Genomic DNA, 20,046 nt, shown 5'->3' on the forward strand with positions numbered 1-20,046 from the left:
CTATGGTTTTTCCAGTAGTCATGTATGGATGTGAGAATTGGACTATAAAGAAGGCTGAGCCCTGAAGAATTGATGCTTTTGAACTGTGGTGTTGGAGAATACTCTTGAGAGTCTCTTGAACTGCAAGGAGATCCAACCAGTCAATCCTAAAGGAAATTAGTCCTGAATATTCATGGGAAGGACTGATGCTGAAGCTGAAACTGCAATACTTTAGCCACCTGATGAGAAGAACTGACTCATTTGAAAAGACCCTGATGCTGGGAAAGATTGAAGGCAGGAGGAGAAGGAGATGACAGAGGATGAGATGGTTGGATGGCATCACCAGCTTGGTGGACATGAGTTTGAGAAAGCTCTGGGAGTTGGTGATGGACAGGGAAGCCTGGCATGCTGCAGTGCATGGGGTCACAAAGAGTTGGACACCACTGAGAGACTGAACTGAACTGATTTCTTTTTCTTAAGTAATGGCATTGTTCTGAGACTTCAAAAACATTTTGACTAGTAGCAATAATAGTGAGCATCTCATTTAATGGAAATATGTTTAATGTTTTACTATTAAGATTGCTGCTGTGGCTTCTGATTTTAAAACAGTATCCTTGACCCTCCTTTTCTTTCTTACTAAGGTATTTACCATCATTGTTGTCATTACTGTCATTTTCATCATTCTCTGAAATAGATATCACATTTTAATTAATGCATTTCTGGCATATATTGAGATGATCATATGCTCTTTTCCTTTCACCATCTGATGTATTACAGAATTCTTGATTCAACACACATTACTTAATGCTGAACAAATCATTCTTCCTGGAATAAATACTACATGATCCTGGTGCACAATTCTTTTAATATACTGCTGGGTATAACTTACAAATATTTTATTTAAGACTTTCAAGTCTATAAATGCCTCATTAGACTTTTGTATTATAAAACACACTTCACTTTTGTATTATAAATTACATATTTTCCTATGCTAGTTTAAGGATGTAGTTAAAATAACATAGAAATTATATTTCAAAATAAGACTTCCTAGAACTCATTCATAAAACCATCTAGGATGCTGTTGCTGGTGGGTGTAGATTATTTACAACTTTTTCCATTTTAGCAATGGTTTTTGCTTCTCTAGAATCAATTTCAAGAACTTAACATTTTCAAGGAAAATCATTTCAGATGAGTTTTTAGGTATATTAACATAGAATTTTCTAATAATTTTTAGTTCTTTATATGTGGAGATAAAGACCCTATTCCTTATACTTGGCATTGTGTTTTACCTCTTATTTTTTTCCCTTGCTTGATACTTTAAAATTTTCCTCTTCTATTTAACCTCCTCCTTTTTTAAAGAACCAGCTCTTTATTTTATTTATTGTCTACATTTTTTGCTTTCTAATTTATTAATTTCTGTTTCTATCTTTAATAATTCATCCTCCTGAAATATCTGTGTCTACTTTAACATTTGTTGACAGCCCTGATAGGAGAATTTCAGTTCAAAATGTATTTTTTTTCAGGGACTTTCAGGGTGGATCAGAGGCTAAGACTCCATGCTCCCAATGCAGGGGCCTGAGTCCAATCCCTGGGAACTAGATCCCACATGCTGCAACTAAGACCTGGAGGAGTCAAATTAAATGAATGAATTAATTTTAAAAAATTCACAAAGTCACAAAAAAGCCACTGTTTCATTATAATAAAAATTAGATAAAACTGTTCACACTAGCAATGTGTATAATACCCAATGACATCAAGTGTGTGGGGAAAGGCCACTTTCAGACATCACCGATAGAAATGCATATTGATACAACCATTCTGGCAGGCAACTTGGCAATATGTATGAAAAGTTTAAGTCAGTATGTATTTGAACAAACTATTCCACTTCTGGCATTTTATGCTTAGACAAATAACTAGACCAGTAGGTAGATAAATATTTAAAAGGATATTGTTCAGAGTATCATTTCTAGCAGTAAAAATTAAAGAGATTGGATAAATGATGATATAGTCATACAATAAAATACACTGCAGCCATTAAAAAGGTTGTGATAGGTTATGTTTTGAGTTGATATAAGAAAGCTCAGTAGGGACTTCCTTGGTGGTCCAGTGCCTAAGATTCTGCACTACCAATGCAGGGGATCTGGGTTCAATTCTTGGTCTGGGAACTAGATCCCATATGCTGCAGCTAAGAGTTGGAATGCCACAACTAAAGATCCCGCATGCTGTAACTAAAGATTTCGCATGCAGCAACAAAGATCGAAGATTCTGTGTACTGCAACTAAGACCTGGCACAGCCATTTAAATAAATACTAAAAAAAATTTAAATAAAGAAACTGGTTAACAATAGCAGAACATATGATGGTATATATGTAATTGCTTTGCATATACTCTGGAAGGCCATTGGTCAAAACGTGAAGGGTGGATATTTCTGCCGACAGGCTGTGTATCTTTCCTGTTCACCATTTTGTGCCATTCTCTCAATAAATATGCCTTATCAGAAAAAAAAATTTTTTTAAAGAAGAATTCCCAGTTGTTTACACATTCTGGAGTATACACAATAGACGTTCACTGGATGCCATGCTGAACATGGGAGGTGATCAAGAAAAGAATTAGTGCAGTTCTTCACTTGGATGGTGAAGAGAAGGTAATTTTGTTGCTTAGAGAGCACAGAAGACTGATGGAAGGTTTCCCCGGACCCAGGAAAAAGAGAGTTCAGGAGGCAGGGCAGGAGGCCCTGAAAATCCAAAATGGAGGGTTGGCCTCAATACTTCGCCCCAATCTATCCAGATCTTTTGGGTTTTCTCCAACTTTGAAATATTGGCTCCTGTCTTCCTCTCCTAACTCAGCTTCCTACACATACTCAACATCTCACTCAAGTGTCTTGGGCTTCTGTTTGTCAAAACACCCACAATTTCCCTACTGTCTCACACATCCTTGTGTCTTCCTGCCTTTCCTGATGTTGCTCTCTTTGGAACACTTTTTCCTGCTACTTTTCCCTAGGAAAACATCCTTTGGTTCTATAACATCCCACTTGTGGTGGATGATTATTCAGCAAATATTCATTGCTTCTCACCACATCACCATGGAAGGAATGTATTTCCTTGCACTTTGATTCTCAGCTTTGCCATATGATCTATTTTGTCCAGTGGGATATTAGTGGTGTGAGCAGAGGCTTAAAATGTGCTTCCATGTTCAGCTTAGTCTCTTGAATGCCTCTATCTTGCCATGATAACCAGGTAGCCACTAGTGAAGAAGGGCCAAAATGCATGGAAAAGACAAATCAAATCCATAGCTTGGAGTGAAGCCCATGTAAACCCAGACTAGATCAAGATCAATGCCCAGCAAACTTCCAGTCATCTGCATGAGAAATTTACAAATGTTCTATGTATTGTTGTTTGACCCTGAGATTATTACAGTGTTTGTGTTGCAGCAGTGGTTGACTGCTACACAGTTAATAAGGTCTTTGCCCTTGCTTGTTGTATTTTGGACTTATCCTCTAAGTATGCCCTCAAATCCTATGTCCCCTATAGTACAACTCTGGAAAAGCCTTTATTATGCTGTATTGTGATTATTGGAGCTTTCCAGATGGTGCAGTGGTAAAGAATCTGCCTGCCAAGGCAGGAGACGCGAGAGACTCAGGTTTGACCCCTGGGTCTGGAAGATCCCCTTGGAGCAGGAAATGGCGACCCACTCCAGTATTCTTGCCTGGAAAATTCCATGGACAGAGAAACTGATGGGCTACAGTCCAGGGGGTCATAAAAGAGTCAGACACGACTGAGCAATTGAAGATACACACACACATTGTGATTATCTGCTTAACATGTACTGCTACTCTTCTAAATGCATGGTAAGTGTATTGGTAAGCTTCTAAATGCATCCAAATGTTCTGGGAGACCTTCAGTCAAACTTGCATTTGGGGACCTGAAAACACCCCTTGACACTCACCTAATAGCTAAAAATTGTGTTTAGTGAGAAAGCTGTACCAAGATCTGTGAATCTGTAAGCATATACTGCAACAAGTTGAACATGCAATGTTTGTTATTCTCATGTACCCACTGGATAACAGAGAGAGGCCAACCATTAGACCTGCTTTGCATAAAAGAAAAGAATAATCCTATGAATTCATGGCCCATGCATTCTGCCCTAAGAGAGGAAATAAAAGGGGTTGAAACACCTTCCTTCTTCTTCTTTAAAAAAATGTATTTATTTATTATTTTTGGCTGTGCCGGGTCTTCGTTGCTGTGAGGGCTTTTCTCTAGCTGCAGCTATCGGGGGCTACTGTCTAGTTGCGGTGCTTGTCTTCCCATTGCAGTGGCTTCTTTTGTTGGGGAGCCCTGTAGGGCATGAGGGCTTCTGTAGCTGAGGCACTAGAGCTCAGTAGTTAATGGCTCCCGGACTCTAGAGCAATGGCTCAATAGTTGTGGTGCCCAGGCTTAGTTTCTCCAAGGCCTGTGGTATCTGCCTGGATTAGGGATTGAATTCATGTCTCCTGTCTCGGCAGGTGGATTCTTTACCACCAAGTCACCAGGGAAGCCCTACCTCCCTTCTTTGAAGCAGTGCCTTACTCTGTTCAGGCTGCCAAAAGAAATTGCCATAAAGGACGTGGCTTACAAACAATGTAAATTTATTTCTCACAGTCCTGAAGGCTGGGAAGTCCAAGATAAGGCACTTGGCAGATTTGGTGTTCAGTGAGGGCCTGTTTCCAGGTTCATAGATGATCTTCTTTTCATAGTGTCCTCACAGGGAAGAAGGGTTGAGGGAGCTCTCTGGGGTCTCTTTTATATTTATTTAGTTATTCACTCATTATTTATTTATTTTGGCCATGCTGCACAGATTGCAGGACCTTAGTTCCCTGACCAGGGATTGAACCCAGGCCCTCTGCAGAGGGAGTGTGGAGTCCTCATCACTGGATCACTGGGGAATACCCTGGGGTCTCTTTCATAAGGGCACTAATCACATTGATAAGGGCTCCACCTTCCTGACATAGTCACCCCCTAAAAACCCCCACCTCCTCATACCATCGTACTGGGGATTGGGTTTCAACAAATGAATCTGGGGAGGGACACATTCAGTCTTTAGCAAGCAGTGATTAAAATATAGGACATCCAAAGCTGTTTGAAAAAGGAAGTCTCAGCGAACAGAGTCTGAAGGCAGTGTGAGTGAGAGTTTGGGTAGGGAAATAATGGGTGGTCAAATGATCTTGGATCACTCTCTGTCTCATATTGTGAGAAAATTCCCATTGCTGATTTTTAAAATACCAAATGCCAGAATTAAGTCTAGTCTGAAGGAAGGAGTCACCTATAATTTTGGAAAAGCTTTAAACCACCGAAGTCTAGTTCAAGGTCATTACTAGCACTTGGCACATACTTGATATAAATGTGTGTTGAACAAACCAACAAACAAATATCTATGTGTGTGGAAAGGAGATTAAGCATGTCCTTTACAAACCAACCAATCTACAGAGATATTCCAGAATATGAGAGTCTTCAGAGACCCTGGAGAAACATGTGTGATCTTATCTTAAATCTGAGGTTGGTATGAGGTTAAGGAAGTCCGGTTACATGTGCAATAGTGCTGAAAAAGCAATTTTCCAATTATATCACAAATCTTAAAAATGACTATCCCTTTGACTTGAAAATACTCTAGAGAGCACTTTTGAAGGAATTACTCAGAGATACAGATAAAATCTAAAATCACACCCAGTACATGGTTATTTCTAATAGAAAATAAAAGACTTGCTAGCAAAAACTGCTTTGTGATTTGTCAGTTAACTGTGAAAGTGAAAGTGTTAGTCGCTCAGTCGTGTCCGACTCTTTGTGACCCCATGGAATGCAACCCGCCAGGCTCCTCTGTCCAAGGAATTCTCCAGGCAAGAGTACTGGAGTGGATTGTCATTCCCATCTCCAGGGGATCTTCCTGACCCAGGGATTGAACCTGGGTCTCCCACATTGCAGGCAGATTCTTTACTGTGGGCACTGTCAAATTTGCTATATTATCTGTCTTCATAGATACAGGCCAGTTTAATTCAAACAGACCAGAACAGGGAGGAGGGAGAGAAAGGGAAAGAGAGAAAAGTGGAGAGAGAAAGAGGGGGAAGGAAAAAGAGGCAGAGATGGAGTCCGAGAGAGAGAGAAAAAGAGAAAGAAACAGGGGTGGAGACAGAATAAAGATAGCAGTTCCTGGTGAGTGGCATGTGGTGAATAAATGTTTGTGGAATAAAGACTTTAAAGGGGTTTAAGAGTCAGAAATGGGAGTGGATTGAAAGGCGGGTCTCCAGTTCCTTGACCACAGTAGATCTCGTTCACTCTAGAACACCCACAACTGAGACTTTGGCACAAAGGGAGGGAAGCTGGCAGCAGGGTGGAGGAGAGGGAGGCAGGGGAGAGGCAGTGCTGCCAGCCAGCAGCTGAGCCCCTGGGCACACAGGGCAGAGGGAGGAGGAGGCGGGCTGCCTGGCTCTGTCTTGGGTTGGGGTTGTAGGGAAGGAGCTCAGGTCATAAGGGGTGGGGGTGCCGTGTGGTAAGACCCTCAATGTGGGTTTGGATGGCATTGCCTCCTCCACCTTCCATGAGCTCCTGTTTGTTGTGGGGGTCAACTTATTGATTTTAATTGGGAGATGCTGTTGCAATGCTCTAGCTGCCTTTGTATATTTAGGGATGATTTTAGAACTTATCCTTCGTTTATTTCAAGTTTGTCCTTTCACGTATAACTCAGATCTTAGGAGAATCTTATTTCCCTCCACCTCTTGGTAGACTGGTGTGTGTGTGTGTGTGTGTGTGTGTGTGTGTGTGTGTGTGTGTGTGTGTGTGTGTGTGTGTGTGTGGTGCCTGTGTGGCGGATTATGTTTTCTCTAGTCTTCTCTGGCTCAGAATTCCTGCTTCCACTGAACGAGCTCATTTTCAGGACTGTCTTGCCTTCTCATCCTGACCTTCTGGTCCGCACTGAAGCATCGCATTCCAAGCAGCCTTACCCCAAACACCCCATGCCTACACAGTGTCTGTGTGAGTATCAGTCCTTATTGAAGGTTTTGTGCAATAGAGACGTTTCTTACTGCTCAACACCTTCTCTGCCTCAAACTTCCACCTTCTGCCTCTTCTTAGCCCCCTCCAGGTTCCCTTCAGAAGCCCACTTCTTCTCCCTTTGATCTGAAGAAACAATTTAAGTCTCCATCCTTTCCTCATCTCAGGGTCCAGCTTTCATGCCTGCAGCATCCTTACTGTGCTTTATAAACAAAAGGCTGTAGTAGCTCTTTCCAGTTTGTAGTAGCAAAGAACAAGCAAGGACTCTGAAAGATGAGGGTGTCTTAGATTGAGTTCCCAGAAACAGAGACGAGAAGAAGAGGATTCATGTAAAAATTATTTATTTAAGAAGTGGTCCCAGAAAAAACAAAACAAAACTGGTTGGTGGGTGGTGAGTAGGAAAGTGAGAGTTGGAAAGAAAGAAGGCCAAGGAAACACATGGGAGCCAGCAGTGTCCTAAGATGGGCAGCTCTGGTGCAGTCTCTCATGGCAACAATGGAGACACCTTAAAATTGCCCCCACAAAGGAGCAAGAGAGCTGGAGGGCAATACTCCCTGTTTTCAGTCATTTGTTAAGGGCCAGTCCTGAAACTCATCAGGACCCTGCGGGGTTCCTGGGCACAAAAGCCTTTCCGTGTCTCCTTTGCTGAGTTCCAAAGTTCAGGTTCAAACCATTGTTAATCAGGGAAAGGAGGGGATGCAGAGACAAGGGAGGAGCAGTCAAGAAACAATAGTGCAGGACTGCCCTGGTGGTCTGGTGGTTAAGAATCCTCCAGACAATGCCGGGGACACGGGTTTGATCCCTGGTCCTGGAAGAGCCCACATTTTGTGGGGCAACCTACGCATCTCAAGTACTGACCCAGAACGCTCTAGAGCTGCGCTGCAGTGAAGAGTAGCCCCAGCTCAACTAGAGAAAGCCCGCATGCAGCAATGAGATCAAGCACGGCCAAAAATAAATAAATACAATTTTAAAAATGAAACAATAGTGCGGTCTTGGGGCAGGGTCCCGGTCCCCTCTTAAGGGATAGACATAATATATTTGAACTCTTCTGCCAAACTAAAACCGTTACCAAATGAAGGACGTTCCAGAGAGAGGGTTACAGATCAATAACCTTGAGAACTACAGATTTTGAGACCTCCTGACACTGGAAAGGGACTCTAGATTGAAGGAATGTAGGCCCTGCACACACCCTAATCCTCATCAGCAACCCCACCCCTTGACTATAAAACTCCTCATGCCTGCCCCACACCCTGTTGGGACACACAAGTATGAGGGCATTAGCCCCCTTTGCCTGGCAAAGCAATAAAGTTGTTCTTTCCTACTTCACCTAAAACTGTGGCTCTGAGATTTAAGTACGTGTCAGGGTACAGAGGCCAGATTTGGCATCGGTCCTAGGGGGACATGGGTTTCCCTGGTGGTTCAGACAGTAAAGAATCTGCCTGCAGTGCAGCAGACCCCAGTTCAATGCCTGAGTTAGGAAGATCCCCTGGAGAAAGAAATGGCTACTCACTCCAGTATTCTTGCCTGGAGAAGTCTGTGGACAGAGGAGGCTGGTGGGCTAGAGTCCATGGGATTATAAAGTGTCAGACACAACTGAGCAACTAATACACACACCCTAGAGGGACGTGTGTTCCTAGGCTCTCTATCAAGAGATGCAGGGGCAGGCTGCTGAGAACGATGTCTCAAGGAGACCTGATGTGCATACAAGCAGTCCAGGGGTCCTGGGGGCTCTGGGCACAGCACCAACAGTATCTGCTCTGAGCCTTCCCTTCTCCGCCCTTCCCCATCGCTGCGAGGGAAAGGCTGCCTCATGGAGGATAATGTCCTCTCTGGTAGGAGCCATGCCACCCCTTAGAAAGCAGAAGCAGCTGTCACTGAGGATGTGATGTCAGCATGTGTGATATGATGGGAAACGTATTTGGTTTCCATCCCTGGTTCCTGGTGCTGAGCTCCTAAAACCCCTATACTTTGCTGAGTGATGGGAGTATCTTTTGTTTTACACAAGCCCTTTCTATTTACATCTGAGTTTCCTTTAATGAGATGACTTAGAGAGGGGGCCCCTGCACAGCCTCAGGAGGGGGCTGGTCACTAGAAAGACCAGGTGGGGACTGCCCTGGTGGTCCAGTGGTTGAGATGCAGGCTTGACCCCTCATCGGGGGACTAGGATCCCACATGTTGCTGAGCAACTAAGCTGGCGCACTGCAACTAGAGCGAAGTCCCCACCACAAAGAAGACCCTGCATGACATAACTAAGACCCAACGTAGCCAAATGAATAAATATTGAAAAAAAGAAAGGCCAGGTGATTTATAGGATTGGAACTTCTATCTCCATCCCCCAATTTAAGGGAAGGGATTGGGGGCTGCAGAATAAGTTTCATAAAAACTCTCAGAAAAGATTTGATGAGCTGGTGAACATTCCACTTGTCAGGAGGGCAGTGTGCCCTAGACCCATGGGAATAGAAGCTCTTGAACTCAGAACTCGTCTTGACTTCATCCCATGGAACCCTTCATTGGTCTGCTCATCTGTATCCTGTGTTATATCCTTTTTATTTTTATTTATTTATTTCTGGTCGTCCCTCGAGGCACGTGGGATATTAGTTCCCTGACCAGGGATGGAACCTGCGCCCTCTGTATTGGAAGAAAGGAGTCCTAACCACTGGACCATCAGGGAGGTCCCTATGAAGTTCTTTTTAATAAAGAAAAGTGGTAAGTGTAAGTAATGTTTCCCTGAGCTTTGAGAGCTGTTCTACAGCTGGTTGGTCAGAAGCAGATGTCACAACCTGAACTTACATCTGAATTGGAGGCAGTCTTGAGGGACTGAGCTCTTAGTCTATGAGATCTGTTGCTATGTCTAGGTAGACAGTGTGAGAATTCAGCTGTAGGACACCCAGTCAGTGTCTGCTGAGAGTTGGAGACTTGCTTAGTGGTGTTGAAAATACCCTGGAGCATACTTCCTTTTCCCATTTTCTGGCCCCTCTCAGGTACATGGTAGCTTCTCAGGAGGACTTCAGGGTGCTCATCGTCATAAAGGAAGGATGAGCATTCACACCAAGTCTGGGAAGAGTTGGTACAGATCCCCAAGTCTGGGATCAGCCCCTCAGAACCCACACATGGAACTACTCAGCTCCCCTTCTAGATGAGGGAATAAAGTTCCCACCTAGCCACGGAGCCCTGGCTGCACAGGTGGCTAGGGCTCCGTTCTCTTCCAGATACGCCCCACCTGACTTTGTTTTGCTAGATGTCAAGGGAAAGCTAGCCTTGTGTTTGAGGCACAGCTCTCCTGTTTGTGGCTATCTTCCCAAGAATGCAAGCAAGATACTTGGTATTGCTGTTATCCAAGTCCTGGCATGTGGTGATGGCCCTCCGACAGAGGATGAGAAATTTTCTGTTTTCCCCACTTCATGAAGTCACCCTCGGGGTTTGGAATCAGCCACAACAACCTCCCCCCACCGACCCCCAAGTCTGAGAGGCAACTGGTGACCTCTGCAACTCTGAATGATTTCTCAAGAACATCCAATGTTCCAATGTTGCCTCCCCTGGGATTAACTCTCCTAACGGGGGGAGGGGTGGTGTGGGGTGAGTGAGATGCAGCTGGATCTTGGCCATCGATGATTTTCTCATAGACTTTTGCTTGTTCCAGCAGACCCTGAGTCTCTCTCTTCATTAACAGTACCTTCCTCTGTTGCTCTTTCCACAAGCATCACTGGTCTGAACACACACGCAGAGAACTCCTCTCTTCTCATCACAGAACTGGATACCATGTTAGGCATCCGGCCAGCCTCAGGGAGGCTCTGAAACCCCAGCCTGCTGCAGACATCCAGGCAAGGCCCTGCAGACTTCCTGCAGTTTCCTCTGCTCCTCCCCTCGGGTACCTTCCACGCTCCAGCACCTCTGTGTCATGGGGGTGGTGATACTGCAAACACGTGCATTTATTTCCACCTTGTCCCCAAAGTCTCAAAATGATAGAGACGTTACAACAGAAAATGCAAACATCCACAAGGACAAAGAGAACTGGAGAGGAGGCAGGAACAGAGGACAGATGCCAAGAAAATTTTGGAATCTGTAAAAAGTTAGTGGTAACTGATTTAGAAGAGTTGAGAAGGCTGAGATTTAAACTGAGAAGGGAGGTCGGCAGAATAAGCAGCAGCAGGTGGATCTTGGTTGCAGGACCCCAACTGGAGTATGCCTGAAGATGGAGATGAGGAGTGGGACTGAAAATAGGAGATGTTCTTGGCTGTGCCTCTGTTTGAGGGGCGGTGAGAGCCCCCCAAGACCTCCACTCCCACACAGTGGAAGATGGTGGGGAGGTCAAACCAAGAGGCTCTGGATTTAGAGACACCAAGCACAGCTGAGAACAGGGGACTGTACTGAAAATGGGCATTAAGTGAACGTCTACCTGGAAGTGGCAAATGCCTCGCTCGTGTTTCTGGCCCGGCAGCCAGAACGATGGTAGACCAGCTTATACCCTCTGGGAGGAAGATTGGAAGATTCCTCTCTAGGGAAACTGACTAGGCCAAGAGAAATGACCTGCTAGTATTTGGTATTTCCCTCCATGAAACAGCTGCATCCCCACCTGATCACCCTACTGTGAATCCCTCCTGTAGACAAGCCCCACCCATGCACCTAGGACTCAAAATTAGCATTTTGGTGCCTTTACTGTTATGTCAGAGCCTACAGCTAAGCATCCCTTGACATGAGAGGAGAGTGTATATATATATATATATATATATATATATATATATGTATGTATGTATGTATATATATATGTATGTATGTGTATATATATATATGTATGTATATATATATATTCTTTATGTTTGTATATATATTTGGCTGCACTAGGTCTTAGTTACAGCATGCAGGAGCTAATTCCCTGACCAGGGATTTGAACCCAGGCCCCCTGCATTGAGAGTGCAGAATCTTAGCCACTGGACTGCCAGGCAAGTCCTGAAAGGGGAGTTTCCAACACAAAATATAGAGCTATAAATCCATCAATTACCCAACCAAGTATCCTAGGGGGAAACAGGGAATGCAGCAAGCAAAAGAAAATTGCAAGAACATCCTAAACCTTGTTTCTGTTGGGGCCCAGGGCATGCTGCCCCAAAATATGCCTTCATGGCATATTTATTATTTTGAATTGAGGTTTCTTGAGAAACAGCTGGTAAAAAAATTATATATAGATATATATAATCCACTCTGACTCCCTCTTTCCTTGTGAACACAGGAAATAAATTTTCCATGTGAAAGTACCCTTTCTGTACAAGAAGGAAAGAAAGCATCCTTATCACCAGAATTAGGGTATTCAAGGCTAAGAAAGCTATAAACACACTTTGTTACTTGTTCTTTAGCCTGTTACCTTCAAAAGCACAAGCCCCTCTAATTTCTGAAGTTTTCACAATTTGCTTTGGTCCCTTGTTGGGGCGGTCCTATTTCTATGAGACCTCTGTTCTCAAGAATTAATTTTTTTTCTCCTGTTAATCTGTCTTATATCAGTTTAACTATTAGAGCAGCCAAAAGAACTCAAGAGGTGAAAGGGGGAAATTCCCCTTCCCTGTTTGTCTCTATGAAAATTATGAAAATAGAACAGTGAACTGTGAAAAGGCACATCCAGAGAATAAGAGCTTTGAGAAATTCAAAACATGATAGCAGAAATAAAAAACATCAATAGATTTAGAGCATAATTTGAGACATTCTCAGAGTGGAAGAAAACTACAAAGAAACAGCAAACAAGAGAGAAGAGGTAAGAAAATTCAAGGCTCAGCCAAGAAGATTCGACAATTGACTGATGTTAAGTTTCAAAGAAGAGAGGAAATAAGGGAAAGAAATGAGGAAAGAAATGACCGCATTAGGACTTAATGCCTGTCCCTGGAAGAATAGATAAATAAATTTTAGTATCTCCATACAACAGAATGCTACACTATAATGCAGCGTTAATAAACTCTAGCTACATGCATAGATGACTCCTAGGAACAATGTGGAATGAGATTCAAGCCACAGAAGAATGCCATTTCTGTGTGTGATGACATTTATTTCTTACTTTTGCCCGCGCTGCATCCTTGTTGTGGCATGTGGGCTTTCTCTAGTTGCTTTGACGGGCATAGTTTCCTGATCAGGGATCAAACCCACATCCCCTGCACTGGAAGGCAGATTCTTTACCACTGGACCATCAGGGAAGTCCCTGTGATGCCATTTCAATGGTGTTCAGAAGCAAGCAAAAGTAAACAAAGTATAGTTTAGCTACACATAATGAATAGTAATGATGGTGAAGGACAGGGAAGCCTGGTGTGCTGTGGTCTGTGGGGTTGCAAAGAGCCAGACACGAATGAGCGACTGAACAATGAATAATGAATAGTAAAACCATAAAGAGAAGCAAGGGAATTAGGAGAAAAGTTATGAGGGTGGTTATGTGGTTGATGGACAGTGAGTGCATGTGGCATGGCCCCAGAAGGCAGGTTATGGGATCAGAAAAGAGTGTATAGGGAAGTTCTAGGTATTGACAATATCCTATTTCCTAAATTGGGTGGTGGGTTCATGGGTGTTTACTTTACTATGATACTTCATAACTTGTATTACTTATATTCATATATATATACATATATATGTATATATAAAATCTCTCTCTTTCTCTTTCTCTGTCTGTCTGTCTCTCTGTCACACACACAAACACTATAAGAAAATTTCCCTAAACTAGGGATATGAGATTAGTGTCCAGGGCAATGAGGGGAAAAAAAAGACAAACCCTATACCAAAGTACATCTTCATGAAACTTCAGAACATCAGTGATAAAGAGAATATCATAAAAGCAATAAGAGAGGAGAAACAACTCATATTCAAAAACTGAGAATCAGAAAGTTGTTGGTCCTTTCATTGGCAAGACTGAAATTAGAGGACAAGAAACCTTCTAGATTCTAAAGGAACAAGATTCCTATCTAGAATTTAAGGCCCAATAAAGTAGCAAATGAGAGAGTAGAATTAAGACAAACTCAAACAAGCCAGGCCTCAAAAAATTTATCTTCTCTGCATCCCTTCTCAAAATGAGAGAATTGTGCTCCACCAAAAATGAGCCAGTAAATCAAGAAAGAGGGAACCATGGAAACCAGGATACAGGGATTCCAAAACATAAAAGAGACAAAAGGAATAAAAATGATGCTAGTTGAAGCAAATTCCCTCAAACAGCAGGAAGCAGGCACTGCACAATCCAGTATGGAGCGGGAGAACAAGAAAGCTCCAGGAGAGATTTCTCCATGAAAAACATAAAACTAACCATTGCCTAATAGTTAAGTGAATGGAGATGAGATTTAGAGTTCTGTGTAACAGTTTCAAGAAGAATTACTGATTGGCACGCAGAAAACTAAGCTCAAACCAGCCAATCAACCAACCAACCAACCAAGTTTCCATTTATTTACCCCAGGGAAAACCAAAGGCTGTACAGGAAAGGATAGGTAAATATAATATACAATGTAGCTCATGAGTATATAAAATTTATATAACCCTGAACATGCTGAATATTGATGGAACCAAGAATTACAGCATAACTGCATAAGAAGAATGCAGGCAGTGAAAGTATGTCGTGGGTGACAGTGTGTGGAATTTAAGAGGGTCAAATCTGTACCTTCAGTAGTTGTAAGTAAATGCTTATTTTCGAAAAGAATCAACCAAAATAGCACGGGAGAGAACACTTCCCAACTCATTTTGTGAGGCTGTCAAACCCTGAACCCGAACCAGACTAGGACAGAGGAACACAGGAATTTACAGCCAGTTGATCGTGAACATAGATGAAAGTTTCATTAGTATTTAGCAAAGTGAAAGCAGGAGAAGCAAGCTGGTTTTTATCTCATTAATGCAAAGCTTGTCCAACTTGTAAAAAATATCATTATAAATCATCACAATAATAGCTTAAAGGAGAAAAATCTACATGATTATTTTGATAGGCACAGAAAAGATTTTTTTATAAAATTCAGCACCCATTTATGCTCAAAATAATCTTAACCAACTAGTGAAAGTCATTCAGTAGCCATTCCCTTCCCCAGGGGATCTTCCCGACCCAGGAGTTGAACTGTATCCTGTATTGCAGGGTCTCCTGTATTGCAGGCAAGTTCTTTGCCAGCTGAGCTACCAGGGAAGCTCCCCCCTAAGAGAAGGAAAACATGTCTTAACTTGATGAAAACTTTCTACCGATAATTTATAGCCTATAGAATACTTAAGTGGTGAAGTATTAGACACATTCCCTTGAAAATCAGGAAAGTGACAGATCATCAAATCAACATGGTGTACGTCTTAAACTTACACAATGCTATATGTCAAATACATTTCAATTGAAAAAATCAGCATGTAATTTTTAAAAAAAATCAGGAAGATAACAAGCATATCCTCTAAAATCTTTCTATTAAACATCATATTTGGACAGTCTGGTCAGTACAGTAAGATAGTTGAAAGAAATGATATAAAGATTTATATCATTTATATCCCAGGGAAAAACCTTGTTCTGAGGGAACAACTTTCCAGTCTAGAATTCTGGAGCCAAACTCTCAAATTTGAGAGAAGAATTAAGACAAAGGATTAAGGTGTTCTAGAGGCTCTAATCCTAATCAAATCCTAAAAGATGATGCTGTTAAAGTACTGCACTCAACATGCCAGCAAACTTGGAAAACTCAGCAGTGACCACAGGACTGGAAAAGGTCAGTTTTCATTCCAATCCCAAAGAAAGGCAATGCCAAAGAATGCTCAAACTACTGCACAGTTGCACTCATCTCACACACTGGCAAAGTAATGCTCAAAATATTCCAAGCAAGGCTTCAACAGTATGTGAACCGAGAACTTCCAGATATTCAAGCTGGATTTAGAAAAGGCAGAGGAACCAGAGATCAACTTGCCAACATCTGTTGGATTATAGAAAAAGCAAGAGAGTTCCAGAAAAACATCTATTTCTGCTTTATTGACTATGCCAAAGCCTTTGACAGTGTGGATCACAACAAACTGTGGAAAATTCTTCAAGAGATGGGAATACCAGACCACCTGACCTTCCTCCTGAGAAATCTGTATGCAGGCAAGAAGCAACAATTAGAACTGGATATGAAGCAAAGGACTGGTTCCAAACTGGGAAAGGAGTACGTCAAGGCTCTGTATTGTCTTCCTGCTTATTTAACTTACATGTAGAGTACATCATGCAAAATGCCAGGCTGGATGAAGCACAAGCTGGAATCTAGATTGCTGGGAGAAATATCAATAACCTCAGATATGCAGATGACACCACCCTTATGGCAGAAAGTGAAGAAGAACTCTTGATGAAAGTGAAAGAGGAGAGTGAAAAAGTTGGCTTAAAGCTCAACATTCAGAAAACAAGGATCATGGCATCTGGTCCCATTACTTTATGGCAAATAGATGGGGAAACAATGGAAACAGTGAGAGACTTCATTTTCTTGGGCTCCAAAATCACTGCAGATGGTGACTGCAGCCATGAAATTTAAAGATGCTTGCTCCTGGGAAGAAAAGCTATGACAAACCTAGACAGCATATTAAAAATTGCCAACAAAGGTCCGTCTAGTCAAGGTTATGGTTTTTCCAGTAGTCATTTATGGATGTGAGAGTTGGCCTATAAAGAAAGCTGAGCGCTGAAGAATTGATGCTTTTGAACTGTGGTCTTGGAGAAGACTCTTGAGAGTCCCTTGGACTGCAAGGAGATCAAACCAGTCTATCCTAAAGGAAATCAGTCCTAAATATTCATTGGAAGGACTGATGCTGAAGCTGAAACTCCAATACTTTGGCTACCTGATGCGAAGAACTGACTCACTGGAAAAGACCCTGATGCTGGGTTTTATTTTTTTTCCATGGGACACAACTGAGTGACTGAACTGAACTGAACTGAAAAGGCTCTAGGGAAGGATTTGTGTTTTTGCCTTTTCCAGCTTCTAAAGAGATCCACATTCCTTGGCTTGTGGCCCCTTCTGCCATCAACAAAGCATATCACTCCAACCTTTGTTTCCATCATCACACCATCTCCCTCTGCCTCTGTCATCACATAGCCTTCACTGTGTATGACACTTCCATCTGCTTCTTAAAAGGACCCTTGTGATTACATTGGGCCCATCCTGGATAATCCAGAGAAACCTCTCCATCTCAAGACCCTTAATTTTATCACATCTACAAAGCCCCTTTTGTCATGTCAGGTAACACATTCACAGGTTTAGGGGACTGGGATGTGGATATTCAGTCTGCTGCACATCATTCCCACGCAATCTTTCACAGGTTATATGACTGTCTACATAGAAAAAGACAAGACAATTTTACAAGCAGATTATTAGAAATAACATGAGCTTGGCAAAATGATTCAACTGTTTTCCTACAGTTCAGATACACAGAGGTGGAAAATATAATTTTAAAAAAGATGTTATTTATGGCATCAAGAAATGGTAAGGTACTTTTCAATAAATCTAACCAAAGTTGTTTAAAGCCTTTATGAAGAGTTTTTAAAAAGAAAGATGACTTAAATGAAGAGAAAGGTTATGATTGTCTAACTGTGTGTGTGTGTTAGTCACTCAGTTGTGTCCGACTCTTTGCTACCCCATAGACTGTAGCCAGCCAGGCTCTGTCCATGGAATTCTCCAGGCAAGAATACTGATTGTCTACATAGAAAAAGACAAGATAATTTACAAACAGATTATTAGAAACAATATGAGAGTTTGGCAAAGTGATTCAATTGTTTTCCTATAGTTCAGACACAGTGAGTTAGAAAATACGATTTTTTAAAAGATGTTATTTATGGCATTAAGAAGCAGTAAGGTACTTTTCAATAAATCTAACAAAAGATGTTTAATCTTTATGAAGAATTATTTTAAAAACGAAAAATCTTAAAGATGACCTAAATAAAGAGAAGAACATTATGAACACATACAGAAAAACTTAAGTGTCATAAAGATGTCAGTTCCCCAATTTTATCACAATTATGATAAAAATCCTGACATGGTTCTTTGGCAGCTCAACAAGCTGATTCTAAAATGAAAATGTTAATGTACAAGAACATGTAAGACACGCATGAGAAAGAAGAAGAGGATGGGGGACTCATCCTAGCTCACAACAAAACTTGTTATAAAGTATGGTAGTCAAGGCATTGTTAACATTGAACAGGGTTAGACAGCTACACCACTGGAACAGTACAAAGCCTAGAGACACAGCCGTAGCTGAACGTCTGATATCTTCGACAAAGTGGCGTTGCAGATCAGTGGAGAAAGGACAGATTTTTCCAAAACTGATGATGAGTAATTCGTTATTCATATAGGCAGAATATAATAAAATAAAACTGAAACTCTTTCTTGGACCAAATACAAAAATCCAAGAGGAATTCAAGAATGCAGGAAGGAAACTTTTAGAGGAAAATATGAGAGCATGTCTTACGATCTCTGTTTAGAGCAAAGATTTAATAAATGACAAAAAGCATGATCCATAAAGAAAAAAGCTGATAAGTCAACATCATGAAAATTAAAAATGCCCAAATATCAAAAGACATCACTAAAAAATGAAAGGACAAATTGCAAACTGGGAAGCAATATTTGTAACATGCATCATTGACCAAATCTAGACTATATTGATATAAATCACTTATAAATCAAAAATTAAATGCACTCAATAGAAAAATGAGCAAAAGATAAAGAGGCAAATCACAGAATAAGAAGCCAAAATGGCTAATTAATGTATGAGAAGATGTTCAATCTCATTATCAACTAGGGAAATGCAAACTAGACCATAATGAAGTACCATTTCATATCCAGCAGTTTGGGAAAATTAAAAAGTCTGACAATTTTGAATGTTTGTGATCAAATGGAGAATTGAGAACTCTTCCACGCTGCTGAAGTTAAGTGTAAATTGGTACAGGCACTTTGGAGACCAAGCAGGCAATATCTAAAAGTGAAAACGCATACATTCTTCAACACAGCAATTTCGCTCATGGGTAAATGAATCACATAGAATGGCATGAGTACATACCCTAGGTTCTTGGACTTTTGCATGAGGAAACATTTACAAGAATGTTCATTGCAACATTGTTTTGTACTAATAAAAAGCAGGAAACAATCCAAATGTCTGTCAACAGGACAGTGGGTAAATAAATTGTGGTATATTCATATATTGACAATAAAAGTCAGTACTATAAAAACAATGAGATTTTGAGCCAGGGAGTGATTTACTTTTGAAAGAGCTCCATTTTAGATGCTTTATCTCAGTGCTATATAAAAATATAGTCCTTGGACAAGGTGGGTTGATTATCTGGTATTCCATGAGTGAAGTATAGAATTGAGTCTGAGTGTTTGGAGACTTTTATAGCAATTTGAAGGTGATTTTATGTGTGCTAATGCTAACCATTTAAAAAATAGGACTAGTGTTTTGTATTTTATAATTCATTTTAATTTCATTTTTTTCTAGAAATAAACTCTTACTTACAAAAGTATTGGTGTATAATGAATTGAAAACAACCAACCAACCAACCAATCAACCTGCTCCTGAACGGATAGTCTGAGCTGCACTGCTTTACCTTTAAGAAAATTGATACCTATGTGATTTCTTACTCTACAGTGTGTGGGTTTCCTTGTTCATTGGCGAGCTTATGCTTTACTCGTAAAATATTAATGTCCAGCCTGGGATTCTAGAATTGTTTTGTTTGGTTCCGGATATTTGTCTTGCATATAAAAATGTGGTTATTTTCTGCAGGCATTTCCCCCAGAGACACATGTAAACATACTTGTAATATCCTGTTGGTAAACAGCAAGTCTTTAAATTTAGAATCAGGTGGCAAGGTTGATATATAGATGTGTAAGACATTGTGTTGCTTTCAAAGCAATATCCTTTCCAGTTAACCGACAAGTTTGCTGCTGTTCTTAATCAAATTATCGTGTAGTATGTGAAAACACTAGATAGGGTTTAAAGTATTTCACAGATTTTTTATATAACAGATGGACCATATGCTATAGAGGAATGGAAAGATGCAAATTAATAAAATATAATCGTTGTAAGAGAACAAAACCAAACCAAATCGCCTCTCCAGGGCTTTGGTAGCACA

At 41.2% G+C, this 20,046-nt stretch overlaps 1 long non-coding RNA gene across 1 annotated transcript in view; it reads left to right on the top strand.

The window, feature by feature from the left end:
- LOC145532287 (uncharacterized) overlaps positions 1–19,638 on the top strand; it is a 30,512-nt gene extending 10,874 nt beyond the window's left edge. Inside the window, exon 3 of the long non-coding RNA XR_014073129.1 lies at positions 19,413–19,638. This is a non-coding gene — a long non-coding RNA (uncharacterized LOC145532287). The remainder of the gene's footprint in view (positions 1–19,412) is intronic.
- The last annotated feature ends 408 nt before the right edge of the window (positions 19,639–20,046 follow it).

Source organism: Giraffa tippelskirchi, chromosome 13, assembly GCF_054371585.1.
Source record: "Giraffa tippelskirchi isolate mGirTip1 chromosome 13, T2T-mGirTip1v1.2.pri, whole genome shotgun sequence".
NCBI lineage: Eukaryota > Metazoa > Chordata > Mammalia > Artiodactyla > Giraffidae > Giraffa > Giraffa tippelskirchi.